We start from the raw sequence: 15,725 nt of genomic DNA, 5'->3' as shown, positions 1-15,725 counted from the left end.
TCATATGGTAACTCTAAGTTTTTGAGCAACTGCCAAACAGTTTTTCAAAGCTCTGCGCTACTTTACATTCCCACCAGCAATGTGTGATGCTGGTTCGAATTTCACTACATCCTTGCCAATGGTTATTATGATCTGTCTTTTTTATTATAGCCACCCTAGTGGGTGTGAAGTGGTGTCTCATCATGGTTTTTTTTTTTTTTTTTTTTTGAGACGGCATTTCTCTTGTTACCCAGGCTGGAGTGCAATGGCGCGATCTCGGCTCACTGCAACCTCCGCCTCCTGGGTTCAGGCAATTCTCCTGCCTCAGCCTTCTGAGTAGCTGGGATTACAGGCACGCGCCACCATGCCCAGCTAATCTTTGTATTTTTAGTAGACATGGGGTTTCACCATGTTGACCAGGATGGTCTCGATCTCTTGACGTCGTGATCCACCCGCCTCAGCTTCCCAAAGTGCTGGGATTACAGGCGTGAGCCACCGCGCCCTCATCATGGTTTTGATTTGCTTTTCCCTGATGGCAAATGATGCTGACCATCTTTTCATATCCTGGTCAGCCATTTGTTTATCTTCTTTGGAGAAATGTCTATTCAGATCCTTTGGCTATTGTTAATTGGGTTATTCATCTCTTTATTACTGAGTGGCAGCCGTTCTTTTATTGCGAAGCATATGATTCTAGGTACAAGTCTCTTATCAAATATACTATTTGTGAAAATTTGCTCTCATTCTGTGGGTTGTCTTCACTTTCTTGATGTCTTTGAAGCACGAAAGTTTTCCATGTTAAAGTCCAGTTTAGCTGGGCATGGCAGTATACGTTTGTAGCTACTCAGGAGTCTGTGGTAGGAGGATCACTTGACCCTGGGATTTCAAGTGCAGCCTGGGCAACATAACAAGACCCATCTCTTAAAAAATAAAGTCCAGTTTTTCTTTTGCAGTTGTTGCTGTTGCTTGTGCTTTAGGTGTCATATCTGAGAATCCATTGACTAATCCAAGGTCGTGAAGACCTATGTTTTCTTCCAAGAGTTTTCTAGTTTTTAGATCTTTGATCCATTTTGAATTGGTTTTTGTTTACAGTGTGAGTTAACGGTCTCACTTCAGTCTTTTGAATGTAGCTACTCCATTGTCCTACCACCATTTTAAAAACTGAATTGTGTTGGCTCCCTTTTAGAAAATCAGCTGATCAGAAAAGTGAAGGTTTATTTCTAGACTGTCAAGCCTAGTCCAGTGCTACATGTCCGTCCTTATGTCAATTCCATCCTGTCTGATTACTATAGCTTTGTACTAAGTTTTGGTACTCAGGAAGTATGAGCCCTCCGACTTTGTTCTTTTTAAGGATTAACTGTTCAGATTCTGTTGAATTTCCGTATGAATTTCAGGATTGGTTTGTTAATTTCTGCAAAGGAGTTAGCTGGTATTTTGACAGGATGGCATTGAATCTGTAGATCGATTTGAACTTTGCCATCTTAACAATATTAAACCTTTCCATCTATAATCATAGGGTGTCTTTCCATTTATTTAGGTCTTTAGTTTCTTTCTACAAGGTTGTATGGTTGTTCAGTGTAAAGTCTCATACTTCTTTGGTTAAATGTATTCCTAAGTATTTCATTCCTTTTTAACATTTTCTTTTATTTGTTTATTTAATTATTTTCATTTAGAGACAAGGTTTATCTGACACACAGGCTGGATGGAGTACAGTGTGCAGATGATAGCTCACTGCAGCCTCAAATTCCTGAGTTCAAGTGATCCTCCCACCTCAACCTCCTGAGTAACTAGGACTGCCGGCATGGCCACTACATCTGGCTAATTTTAAAAAATGTTTGTAGAGATGGGGTCTTGCCATATTGCCCAGGTGGTCTCAAACTCCTGGGCTCAAGTGATCCTCCTGCCTCAGCCTCCCACAGTGCTGGGATTACAGGCATGAGCCACCATGTATAGCCACCATTTTTATTCTTTTTGATGCACTTATAAATGAATTTTTCTTAATTTCATTCTCAGTTTTCTCCTTGTCAACATATAGAAGAACTACAACTGGGTTTCGTTTGTTTGTTTGTTTTTTGAGACAGAGTCTTGTTCTGTTACCCAGGCTGGAGTGCAGCGGCACAATCTCAGCTTACTGCAACCTCTGCCTCCCAGGTTCAAGTGATCCTCCTGACTCAGGCTCCCAAGTAGCTGGGACCACAGGTGCGTACCACCACAACCAGCTTTTTTTTTTTTTTTTTTTGTATATTTAGGAGAGACAGGGTTTCACCTTGTTGGCCAGGATGGTCCTGATCTCCTGACCTCGTGATCCGCTCATCTCAGCCTCCCCACATGCTGGGATTACAGTCATGAGCCACTGCGCCTGGCACAACTGTTTTTTACATATTAATCTTGTATCCTGAAATCATACTAAACTCATTAAGTCATTCAAATAGTATTTTTGGTAGATTCATCATCATCTTCTGTGTACAAGATTATGGCAACTGTCAAACAGAGACTGTTTTACTTCTTCCTTTCCATTCTGGATACCTCTTCTTTTCTCTTGCCTACTTGTTCTGCCTAGAATTTTCCAGAACAATGTTGAATAGCAGTGGCAGTAGTAGACATCCTTTTCTCATTCCTGATTTTAGGGGGAAGGCTTTCAGTCTTTCACGATTAAGCATGACGTTAGCGCTGCGTTTTTCACAGGTGCCCTTTATCTGGGTGAGGAAGTTCCCTTCTATTCCTGGGATATTGAGTGTTCTTATTGTGAAGCATATGATTTGCACTTCTTCCCCAACATACGGAGTTTTATCCACGTGTCACTGTGGTTTGTAATGTCAACTTTTCACTAAAGACGTTGTAGGGCAGATAGGGGAGAAGGTTAAATCACATATCACCCCTCTCCTCTGATTACATCTTCTTTATGTCTCTCAAGCTATCTAGCGTTTGCCCCAACACAACTCCCCGTTCCACCCCCGCCCCAGGCACACTCTCTCCTCTTTCATCCACTTGCTCACCAGAGGGCTTTTAGCAAAACAGAAATCCTCTTCCTTTTTCATCCATCTGGAGATAAATAAGGGAGAGTGGGAGTTCCAAAGAAGAATCCCTTCACTCTGCTTGGTGGGGACAAGCGAGAACAGCAAATCTTCCTGAAGGAGGGTGCGTTTGAGCTTAGATTAGAAGCTGGGTGGGATGCTGCCAGGGAAGGAAGAAGTAACTTGAACAAAAACATCTCAGGTTATGCCCTGATGAAAGGGAGTTTAGCCCCCAATGAGGCCCAGGCAGTTTAGCCTCAACAGTTCTTATGAGGATCTTCTACTCATATGATAATTATACTGAGTGGGTCTCAGTAGACTCAATGTGATATGATTTATTTTCTTCTTAGAGACAGGGTCTTGTTCTGTCACCCAGGCTGGGGTGTGGTGGCATGATCATGGCTCACTGCAGCCTCAATGTCGAGCAATCTTCCTGCCTCAGCTTCTTGAGTAACTGGGACCACTGGCCCAGGCTACCATGCCCAGCTAGTTTTTAAATTTGTTATAGAGACGGAGTTTGGCCATGTTGCCCAGGCTGGTCTCAAACTCCTGGGCTCAAGTGATCCTCCCACTTCAGCCTCCCACAGTGCTGGGATTATAGGTCCATACCACCATGCCCAGCTGTTTTTGTACAGATGAGGTCTCCCTGTGTTGCCTAGGTTGGTCTCGAACTCCTGGGCTCAGGCAATCCTCCCACTCAGCCTCCCAAAATGCTGGGATTACAGCCATGAGCCACCATGCCTGGCCTTGATTTCTGACCTCTAGAGTTGCCCTGTCCAATATGGTAGGCATTAGCCGAATGTGGCCATTCAAGTGTACATTACGTGAAATTAAATAGCATTAAAAGTTTACTTCCAACAGGGCATGGTGGCTCACATCTGTAATCCCGACACTTTGGGAGGCTGAGTCGGGCGGATCAACTGAGGTCAGGAGTTTGACCCTGGCCTGACAAACATGGAGAAACCCTGTCTCTACTAAAAATACAAAATTAGCTGGGTGTGGGGGCCTGCGCCTGTAGTCCCAGCTACTTGGGAGGCTGAGGCAGCAGAATCGCTTGAACCCGTGAGATGGAGGTTGAAGTGAGTCGAGATCACGTCATTGCACTTCAGCCTGGGCAATAAGACTGAAACACTATCTTAAAAAATTATATATACTTCCTCATTTGGGCTAGATACATCTCAAGAGAGCGATAGCCACATGTAGTTAGTGGTTACCATACTGGATAGCACAGCTATAGAACATTTCTGTTATCACACAAAGATCTATTGGACAGTGTATTCTAGTATGGGAGGGAAGGAAGCTGTTTTTTCTTTTCTTTCTTTCTTTCTTTTTTTTTTTGAGACAGAGTTTCACTCTTACTGCCCAGACTGGAGTGGAATAGCATGATCTCGGCTCACTGCAGCCTCCGCCTCTTGGGTTCAAGTGATTCTCCTGCCTCAGCCTCCGAGTAGCTGGGATTATAGGCGCCCACCGCCATGCCCAGCTAATTTTGTGATTTTTTTTTTTAGTAGAGATTGGGTTTTGCCATGTTGGTCAGCCTGGTCTCGAACTCCTGACCTCAGGTGATCTACCCACTTTGGCCTCCCAAAGTGCTGGGATTACAGGTGTGAGCCACCTCATCTGGCCTAGGAAGCTGTTTTTTATTTATGTAATGAAGATGACTGAGGGGTTTGAACCAGACACGCGAGCATCAGGTGTAGGTGAAGATGGCCTGGCCTGCGGGTTAATAGGCTGGGTGCCAGTTCTGGCTCTGCCACCTCTGTTTCTGTCACTTTTGGACAAATCACTTCCCTTTTCTGGTTTTCCCATTGTTGGGAAAATGAAATTGTTGGGTGACATCATCCCAAGCCCAGGCAGTGATTGACAGATTCTGTGGTTTAGCCAGAACGTGATATATTTAGCTGTTTCTTGAGATGTAGAGAAAAGAGCCTTGGACTCGGGAAGAAAGCAGCTGGTTCTGATGCTATCCAGCTGAGCCAGCAGGGGCAAGTCACTGCACTTCTCTGAACCCCATTTCCCCATCTGTGAAAGTGGGTGAGAGGGCTTTGGGAAGATAAATTGAGACGATTTAAAGGAAAGCACTCCAACGAAAGAGGATGGATCCTAGGGTGTGACTAGGTCAGATCAAGTGGGAAAGTTAGCATAAACAAAGCTAAGTGGCTTTATTTGCTTCAGAATTTCTCAGAACCCTTACTATGCATGTGCACTGTGAACCTCTAAGTATTTAAGTTAATATGACCACAGAATTCCATTCAAAATAAAATAATTCTCGCCAGGTGTGGTGGGTCACACCTGTAATCCCAGCTTTTTGGGAGGCTGAGGCAGGCGGATCACTTGAGGTCAGACTGAACAACATGGTGAAACCCTGTGTCTACTTAAAAATACAAAAATTGGCTGAACGTGGTAGTGGATGGGTGCCTGTAATCCCAGCTACTCAGGAGGCTCAGGCAGAAGAATCGCTTGAACCTGAGAGGTGGAGGTTGCAGTGAGCCAACATCTTGCCACTGCATTCCAGCCTGGGCAACAGAGTGAGACTCTGTCTCAATAATAATTATCATTATTATTCCTCAAGGAATGCTCACAAGCATTCGTTATTGCTACATGGAACCCACTTGGGGATTCCCATGGGACAGGGATAGAGCACTTTCCTTGGCCACAGCTTGGACTGATGGCTGTCACCCAGCCTTGCCCCTGAAAAAGATCTGGTCTAAGGAAAAATTGAAAAGATCTGGGTCAGATGACATCATAGAGATGGCTTAGAGTGCAGGCAGTCTCCAGAGGAAAGTGGGAGGGAAAAGTGAAAATCTGGAGACGATGAGGGTGGCAGCAAGAACTTACTGTTTACTGAATGCAGGTGCAAACTATAGCGCAGGCACTGACCTTGACAGTTTCATAGGCATCATCTCTTATCCTCAGCACAACTCTGAGAAGCAGGTGGTGTCATACCCATTTCCCAGATGGGAAAACTGAAGCTCAAGGGGTTAAGCAATGTATGCATGTTTAACATGCAGCAAATGGTAGAGCTGGGATTTGAACCCATGGCTGTCTGAGTGCAAAGCCCATACTCTAACCCCTCTGCCTCAGGGAGCCTAAAATGTCATTACCCTAGAGCTTTCAGCCTGCAGCGGATGAGGAGGCAAACCGCCTGTGATTTGTAAATCTAGTTTTATCATCTGGCTTTTTCCTGATATCCGAGTGAGCTCTTTTCAATGGAATGCGCTTAATCCGTTATCCTCCCCCAGTCTTTCCAGTTTCCCATCAAACAAAGATGATTCAAGAGCCCCAAATGCAGAGCTAAAATCAGCCTTTCATCCTTGCCACCTCCCACCTCTCACTCCTTTGGGAATCGCTGGGACTTAGGAGGCCGGTATTGAACCTAAGATTTCAAGAACTGTTTTTTGAGTGGCTTACACCCACGTCCTGAGCACTCTGAGTGAAGGCAGAGGTACTGCTTAGTAAGGTGGGAGGTAGAGATACGGAGCTCCCAGGCAGGGATGAGGGGCACAGCATGGAGCAGTGACTTCTAAGAGTGTTAGGTGTCTCCATAGATTGTATAGTCTCTATCCAGAAATTGATCAACTGCAATCAGAAGCAGTGGTACCAATTTATTATATTTTAGAATCTAACTTCTTAAGGGTATTGAGCCTTTATCTCCATGGCAATCAGGTCCAGATGGCAAAGGGAAACCCTCATGTTATCTCACCAGGACCTGGGCATTTAAAAACAGCATGGCAGGTTGCAACCTTACAAGGAAAGAATTGGGGAAAATACTGTAAGTACTGTGTACTCGGATGGTTTTGGCTGAACTTGAAAATAGGTGTCTTCCTTTGCAGTTAATTAGATTAATCAACGGCGATTATAAATGCAATCCCTTGCTCCAGCAACATCCAGCGTTTGTTGAACATGTATTGTAATCTTGCCTTTAAATATAACCACATGTATGACATTTTGTCTTCTCTTGGCCACTGGACTGGAAAACTATTAACACTAACATCTGCTTTGCTTTCTGATTGAATCAGGGGCAAAGAGGAGGTCTCTGTAGTGTCCTTCAGATTATGCCTAGGATATCAAGTTACAGTTGCTAACCGCTTTCCCACTGCTTAAGAATCCGACCCTGAACATGACGTTTCTATTGGAAACACTGGTCTCACTCACTGGAGGCCCAAACTACCTCCTGATCTTGCCTGCAGCATGTGAAGTCCACCCTCGCACCTCCCACGCCTCCACAACTCACTATTGTAACCCCTGTTTGTTTTTTAAGCAGTACTCAACCCCATTTGAGATTAATTTATTTTTCGCTTAGTTGTTTGTCTTCACCATGAAAATATTCCCTCCAGAAGGGCAGGACCATGTCTATTCCCCATGTCCTCCCCTCCCCTAAGGCCAAGAACACTTAGTAGGCAACTCAATAAATATTTGTTAAATAAATCACAGTCTTTCCCCATTATGTGGAGAATGAAGGAAGAGTGAAGCATTTGGTGAGAAAGTGACGATCTTCTTGCAGTCACTTCAGTCCTGATAATATCAAGAGTCTCATTGCTGGGTGAAGTGGCTCACGCCTATAATCCCAACACTTTGGGGAGGCTGGGATGGGAGGACCACTGGAGGCCAGGAGTTTGAAACCAACCTTGGCAACATAGTGAGACCTTGCAGCTACAAATTTAAAAAATAATAATAATTAGCTGGGCATGATGGCACATGCCTACAGTCCCAGTTACTTGGGAGGCTGAGGCAGGAGAATTGCTTGAACCCTGGAGGTGGAGGCTACAGTGAGCTGTGATCGCACCATTGCACTCCAACATGGTAAGACTCTGTCTTAAAAATAAAAAAAAAGCTGAGTGCAGTGGCTCATACCTGTAACCCCAGCACTTTGACAGGCCAAGGCAGCTGGATCACCTGAGGTCAGGAGTTCAAGACCAGCTTGGCCAACATGGTAAAAATCCCATCTCTCTAAAAATGCAAAAAAAAAAAAAAAAAAATAGCCAGGCATAGTGGTGGGCACCTGTAATCCCAGCTACTTGGGAGGCTGAGGCAGGGAGAATTACTTGAATCAGGAAGGCAGAGATTGCAGTGAGCTGAGATTGTACCACTGCACTCCAGCCTGGAGGACAGAGCTAGACTCCCTCCCACCCGCAAAAAAAGTCTCAGTTCGGTGTCTAACATCTCTTTTCCTTGCTATTCTCATCCCCCGGCACCTCCACACTCCCCGCACCCTGCCTTTCTTTGTTGTTTAAATAGAAAGTGCATCTCTGGGCTTAGAGAAGGACCGTTATGAAGGCTAGCTAGGAGTTAATACTGTTGTTTTGTTTTCTGAGTGTTTAATCCCTTTCAAGTAACACTCACAAGTCTATGTTTCTGGGAGTAATAGAAAGTTTCCCTTCAAAAGAAATTTAAGTGTAAGTGTATTGCTTTAAAGGAAAACAGTCACAATGCAGGTGAAATGAAACAAAAGGCTGGGAGGCGGTCTCTGCATGGCTGAGGGTTGGGAACCAAGGCACGCAAGCATGCACATTCATCCACGGGACCAACTGCTTAGAGTTCTGCTTGACCAGTACCTAGTGAAAGGCAATTCAGCAAACAGAAGTTTCTCTCTTCTCCAAATAATTCAGGCCTGTGCTGTTACGTCTTACTTCCTCATCCCTTTCCTTTCCTCCTCTCCCTATATCCACCTTTAGGAGTTATCATTTCTCAGAAATAGACCAAGAAATATAGGGGATGAGCTGGGTGCAGTGGTTCACGCCTGTAATCTCAGTACTTTGGGAGGTCGAGGTGGGTGGATCACAAGGTCAAGAAATCGAGACCATCCTGGCCAACACGGTAAAACCCAATCTCTACTAAAAATATAAAAATTAGCTGGGCATGGTGGCCCAGGCCTGTGGTCCCAGCTACTCAGGAGGCTGAGGCAGAAGAATTGCTTGAACCCGGGAGGCAGAGGTTGCAGTGAGCCGAGATCTCGCCACTGCACTCTGGCCTAGAGACAGAATGAGACTCGGTCTCAAAAACAATCTAAATAAATAAATATAGGGGACCTGGGGCCACGTGAGACCTGATGTGGGAAGCCCCACAAGACACTGGCAGGAAATACCTGCCACTGTATTCTTAGCCAAATCCTGAAATTGCAGACAAATCGTGTACTTTTCTGAAGTTTTGTTATCATTCATCAAGTTCTGAAAGGGCCCCAACAAGAGTCGGGAACCACTGGACTGGAGGCGGCACCAGGAATGAAACTTTGCCCTGGAGTTCTGACCCTTGGTTTTCTGCCTCACACAGCTGGTCAGTTAATAATGCAGCAAGTTAATAATTAAAATGGGACTGTGTGATCCTTAAAGATGCAGGCTCACTCCCTCCCGTCTTCACTTGAAGAAGGCTGTTTCCACCGAAATCAGTGGGCTCTCCCAGAAGGCTCTGTACTTACCTGTGCTTACAGATAAACACAGAGAACAGTCTGCTTTTCTGTTCGGGTCTCCTCCACACTTGGAGCTTATGCATCCAGAGACCATGGCTGGCTGGTTCATCTTTTACCTTCATCATCCTTCATGTTTAGTTGTCTGGACTTCTGCCTCCACCTTATCTAACTTCCCCAAATTATTTCTTGTCAGTACCCCAGGATTGAGATGGGTGGACCCACTGCTCTGTTTGTAAGCTGGGAGGCAGGATATTTGGCTGAGCTGTGTGACTTTAAGCGAGTTACTTCACTTCTCTGACTCACAGGAGTGCTGTTAAATTTAGATAAAATGAAGGAACAGATGTGGGAGCTCTGCAGAAAGTTAGAAGAGTCATCTGGGATGTGAAAGCTCTATTTAGAGAGCAGCAATCAAATCACCATCTGACCAATAACTCCTAGAAGACCCTGGGGTAAGGTCCTCCCAGTCAGAAAAAAAAAAAATAATAATATGGAACTTGCAGCTTTTGCAGTGGTTTTAAACATGACTTAATTTAGGTAAGTCCCATTCAGATTCTCCAAGGCATAGTAGTTAATCCTCCACCAGTAACTAAGGTGTATATTTGTGGCTCTTTCATACCTCCCTTAAAGGACCTTTACCTATTTCTAGGCCATGTGGTTGGGATGGTATTGATTGGCTCCAGATTTGAACATGTGATTCAGAATTGACCAGTTAGATCATCACATTCCCTTGATCATAAGCAATTGGTTTAAGTCTGAGTTTGTCATTTAGTTTGGGCCAATGAGATGTAAGGAGACTTTTGCAGACATTTCTGAGATGTAACATATTCCTTTCAAATAGAACTTAGCTTGATATTGGGCCAAAGCTGGTGCAATCTTTTTAACAGCAGGAAGAGAAAATTAGAGAATGGTCTGCAACAAAAAATGGAACAAGAGATGGATGGAGACAGTGTGTTTGTTTGTGTGAAATCTCTGTGGCATGAGTTTTGTATCCCTTGCAACCATAAGAGAACTGAATGACTACAGCACATATATATGTATATATTTGTGTGTGTGTGAGTGTGTGTGTGTGTGTGTGTGAGTGTGCATGTATTGCTTTTTTTTTTAGACAGGGTCTCTCTCTTTCTCCCAGGCTGGAATTCACTGCATGATCACAGCTTACTGCAACCTCCTCAAACTTCTGGGCTCAAGCGATCCTCCTGCCTCAGCCTCCCAAGTAGCTGGGACAACAGGCATGTGCCACCATGTCTGCCTAATTTTTTTAGAAATGGGGTCTTGCTATGTTGCCAAGGTTAGTTGAACTCCAGGCCCCAAGCAATCCTCCTGCCTCGACCTCCCAAAGTGCTGGGATTACAGGCATGGGTCACTGCACTTGGCCTCCCTTTGAGAACTTTATGAAAGCTTCCTTTCTAAGAAAAACACACTCTTGTATTCACATAAAAACATATATAGAATTCCAGGATTCCATGTGCCTCCTGAAACCCACCCTCAATCCCTAAGATAATAACCGCTGTTCCTGAGTGTGGAATCTAGAGGTCTTTTCTGGAAGAATCCAAGTTCTGGAACTCTACTGCTTGTTGTAAATCCGGGCTTTGCTACTTCTAGCTACATGCTCTTGGGCCTCTCTGATCCTCAGTTTCCACAGTTTAAAAAAGGGAATAATAATACCTAATTTCATAGGGTTGCAGCGAAGTCTACATGAGTTCATTTCGGCAAGGCGTTTAGAACAGTCCTTGGCATATATTAAATACACACATGCTCATCAGCATCCTCTTTGTGATTTTAGTTTCATTGTTTATTTTCACTGAGCTCATTAATTCTAGCTCCAACATGGTTCTGTATCTGACTCATAGATAAATATTTTCTGGGCTACATGTTATTTTTAAAGTAAATAAATAAATGCATTGATGCTGTGTAGAGATTAGGAGTTCACATGAAAATCAGGCTGTATGGCCCCTCTTGTTACATCAGGTCTGATAATACCAGGCCCACTTGCACCTGGCATCATGAGCGGGAGCTGGGTAATTCTTGGGTTCACCACAGTCCCCACCTGTCCCCAGCACTAACACGGAGAATCCACAGTCCAGGATCATTGCCCTTTCAGAGTCATATATCCCTTAAGGCCAAGAAATCATTCTTGTACCCATGAGGATGAAAACTGGACCAAAGAAGCCATGTATTTTTTTAAGAAAGCATTTATTTATATAAGTGAATAACATACCCATCAGTTTAACATTGCAAACTCCTTCACTTACTTGCTTTATTGCCTGGCCCCTATGAGCATTTGAGTTTTTCATCCTGGCTCTGCACAATTACTGATCCTTGGCTATTACGTCCTTCTTCTCTCTCAGGCTGTTGACTCAGAGGCATGAAAAGCCCCAGTGGTGCGGTGGCAGTCTTAACTTCCAGCTCAATGAAATCATTGTCTTGTCTTCTGCTGGCAGCTTTCTTCCCTCTGCAACTAAGACCTCTAGGCCAGCAAAGCATCAAGTCTCAAGAACAGGAAACATTTTGCTAGTGGGTCACTAGGGGTGATGGTGAGTGGTGCCACTTCCATTTCCACCCCCTTGATTCCTGGATCCATGAATCCTGGCTAGGGGAGAAATAGCATCATATATTGGATCTAATTCAGAGCATATCCAGCCTTCTGGAGAACCTTGCCCCAGTCCTGCAAGGTATTACCGCTTAGCTGGTGCTGTAACTGAGTCTTCCAAGGACCATTGCAATGTTCTATGAAGCCAGCCGCTTCAGCATGGTGAGGAACATGGTAAGACCAGTGAATTCCATGGGCACGGCTCCATCCCTGCACTTCTTTTGCTGTGAAGCCCAGTCAAGTTGACACATAAAATTAGCCATCATAATCTCTATCAGGTTGTTTTTGCATATAGAAAATTTTTGCAGTGATTTTCTACAGATTAGCTTCTGGTTCTGTGTATCTCAAACCTTGTTTCTCCTTCCATGAACCGCATACGTGGGGACATTCAGGCTGCCTGATTTCTGTTCTTTTGCATTTGCTGAGGAGTGACTTACCTCCAATTATGTGGTCAATTTTAGAGTAAGTGCGATGTGGTGCTGAAAAGGATGTATATTCCGTGGTTTTAGGGTGGAACGTTCTGCAGATGTCTGTTAGGTCCGCTTGGTCCAGCTCTGCGTTCAAGTCCTGGATGTCCTTGTTAATTTTCTGTCTCGTTGATCTGTCTAATATTGACAGTGGAGTGCTGAAGTCTCCCACTATTATTGTGTGGGAGTCTGAATCTTGTTTTAGGTCCTTAAGAACTTGCTTTATGTATCTGGGTGCTCCTGTGTTGGGTGCGTATATATTTAGGATCGTTAGCTCTTCTTGGTGCATTGATCCTTTTACCATTATGTAGTGTCCTTCTTTGTCTTCTTTGATCTTTGATGGTTTGAAGTCTGTTTTATCGGAGACCAGGATTGCAGTGCAGTCTTCACATCCTAATTCCAGGTGAGCTGGCCCAGTGAGTGGTAAGCATATTTCTGAAAACCATTTCTACCTTAAGCCAGCTAGCAGGTACTTAGCTCTAAGGGAGTAACTGAACAGTGTAAATACATCCCACTGAACCTAACCAAATGTATCCCCAACTCAAATTCCTTCAGTTATTATAGATCCAAAAATGACTGGCAGAAATTCCAATGCTGCCCAACACAGCAGGAGATGGGAGAAATGGAAGGGAAGTCATGGAAGGAAACATCAGTCTTAGCTGAGTGCGGTTAAACTATCCTATTCTTGCAAACGTTACAGAAACATACCACGTGAGACCCTTGTTAGGGCCAGACGAGGGCCTTGGCAGTACCTAAGCGTGTGATAAACCCTTCAGCTTAAGCTTCATGAGCTTCACAGTATATTCACCCCATCTATGCAACCCTCATTCTGGCCAAACTGGATTGACACCCACTGCCTGGGCACCCCCTGCATTGTCCAGTGATCTTGCCTTTGCTTGTTAACTTCCCCTCCCCTGGAACAAATCCCATCTGGGTTAAACACTCTGCCTCGCATGTAAGCATCCTTGACCTTTTCAATGACTCCTCTCCCATCCTTCTCTACACTCTAATAGAATTTCATCCTTTATGTTTTTATTGTATTTATCAAACATTGCCTTGTTGCGTAGTCTTCCATTTGCTCAGCAAATATTTGCTGACTGTCCATGGCGTTTCAGCCATTGCTGCAGTCTAGGGATGTTTCAGTAAACAATCCAAGTCCCAGTATTCTTGAAGCTTATAGCCAAATTGAAACAGAAATTATAAATACCTGAAAATGTGGGCCAGGTGCAGTGGCTCGCACCTGTAATCCCAACACTTTGGGAGGCCAGGGCGGGTGGATCACCTGAGTTTGAGAGTTCGAGACCAGCCTGACCAACATGGAGAAACCCCGTCTCTAATAAAAATGCAAAAATTAGCCGGGCACGGTGGTGCATACCTGTAATCCCAGCTACTCAGGAATCTGAGGCTGGAGAATCGCTTGAACCCGGGAGGCAGCGGTTGCTGAGAGCCGAGATCACGCCATTGCACTCCAGCCTGGGTGTCAAGAGCGAAACTCCATCTCAAAAAAAAAAAAAGAAAGAAAATGTGAATACCATTGGAGAGAGTGGCAGGAGGTCATGGAGAAGGACATTACTTTAGCCAGGTGGTCATGGAAGTCCTTTCTGATGAGCTGACCCTGCATGATGAGAAGGAGTCACCCCAAGAAGAACTGAGGGAAAGGCATTATTGGCAGAAGAACATCAGATGTAAAGGCAGTAAGACAAGAGGCTGCAAGACCGTAGTAGCTCCAGATGAAATTATAATGGGGACCATTCTCCTTCCTGTCACCAATGAGCCCTTAACCCTTGTATGCTACTCAAAGCCCTGCCACTTCTGTCTCCTACCTGGAGCTTTCCTTTCAGGGCAGGATCTTCCTCTGTTTAGAACTTCTGGACTCTGCACTGAATCATGGCTCTTTGGTATTTCAGGGTGAGAAACTCCTCTGGTTGCGTGGTGATTACTGATAGGCAGTTAATGCATTGCCTCATCTCAGACAGTGTCTGAACTTAACAACAAGATTTTCTGTAGGAAAACACCTGAATTTCTTTTAGTTATTTATTTTATTTATTTATCTGAGACAGTTTCGCACTTGTTGCCCAGGCTGGAGTGCATTGGCACCATCTCAGCTCATCACAACCTCCACCTCCCATGTTCAAGTGATTCCCCTGCCTCAGCCTCCAGAGTAGCTGGGATTGCAGGCATGCGCCACCATGTCTGGCTAATTTTGTATTTTTAGTAGAGATGGGGTTTCTCCACGTTGGTCAGACTGGTCTCAAACTCCTTATCTCAGGAGATCTGTCCACCTTGGCCTCCCAAAGTGTTGGGATTACAGGCATGAGCCTCCATGCCCGGCCAAAAACACCTTAATTTTAAGGTGTGCCTCAGAAAGCAGGAATATCCGCCCATGTGGTAGGTCAGTGGAGGAGATATTTTTAGACCAAGTCCTGCCAATCACTTGTAGCATGGTGGCACCAATGCCAGCTTAGGATGACATCCATTTGCTATGTCACAGTTCAGGAGGTCAGAAGCCCATGCGTAGCACATGGCTTGGCTGTGTCCGCCGTTAGAGTCTTGCACGGATAAAATCGGTTGTTGGCAGGGCCAGCTCTGGGGGTGAGTTAGGTTGTTGGTTGAATTCAGTTCTTTGTGGTTGTAGGACTGAGGTGCCTCGTTCCTGCTGGGGCTGGTCTTTGCTCGTAGAGGCAGCCTGCATTCTTTCTCATGCCTCCCATGTGGTCTGCTCCTGCAGCAGCAGGACAAATCCCTCTCGTGCTTTGAATCTCCCTGACTTCTTATTTTTAAAAAAAATTATTTCCATAGATGATTGGGGAGCAGGTGGTATTTGGTTACATGAGTAAGTTCTTTAGTGGTGATTTGTGCGATTTTGGTGCACCTATCCCCAAGCAGTACACTGCACCACATTTGTAATCTTTTATCCCTCACCCACTTCCTGCCATTTCCCTCTGAGTCCTGGAAGTCCATTATATCATTGTTATGCCTTCGCATCCTCATAACTTAGCTCCTGCTTATGAGTGAGAACATACAATGCTTGGTTTTCCATCTCTGAGTTACTTCACTTGAAATAATAGTCTCCAATTCCATGCAAGTTGCTGCAAATGCCATTAATTCATTCCTTTTTGTGGCAGAGTAGTATTCCATCGTATGTATACCACAGTTTCTTTATCCACTCATTGATTGAAAGGCATTTGGGCTGGTTCCACATTTTTGCAGTTGCAAATTGTGCTGTTATAAACACGCATATGCAGGTATCTTTTTCATATAATCACTTCTTT

The 15,725-nt window shown here is 44.6% G+C and overlaps 1 protein-coding gene across 16 annotated transcripts in view; it reads left to right on the top strand.

Moving 5' to 3' along the window:
- The window catches only part of MRTFB (myocardin related transcription factor B), a 351,684-nt gene that overhangs the window by 55,059 nt on the left and 280,900 nt on the right, over positions 1 to 15,725 (top strand). For 2 of the 16 annotated variants that reach the window (XM_078344715.1, XM_078344722.1), the window contains exon 4: positions 2,058 to 2,175. The exons of 13 other annotated variants lie outside the window; for them this stretch is intronic. The gene's annotated coding sequence lies outside the window, so the exon portion shown is untranslated. The remainder of the gene's footprint in view (positions 1 to 2,057; positions 2,176 to 15,725) is intronic. One more of the 16 variants, XM_078344716.1, reaches the window with a different exon arrangement.

The sequence above is a fragment of the Callithrix jacchus genome, chromosome 12, assembly GCF_049354715.1.
Source record: "Callithrix jacchus isolate 240 chromosome 12, calJac240_pri, whole genome shotgun sequence".
NCBI classification, from domain to species: Eukaryota; Metazoa; Chordata; class Mammalia; order Primates; family Cebidae; genus Callithrix; species Callithrix jacchus.
This window is presented reverse-complemented; position numbering and strand designations above follow the sequence as displayed.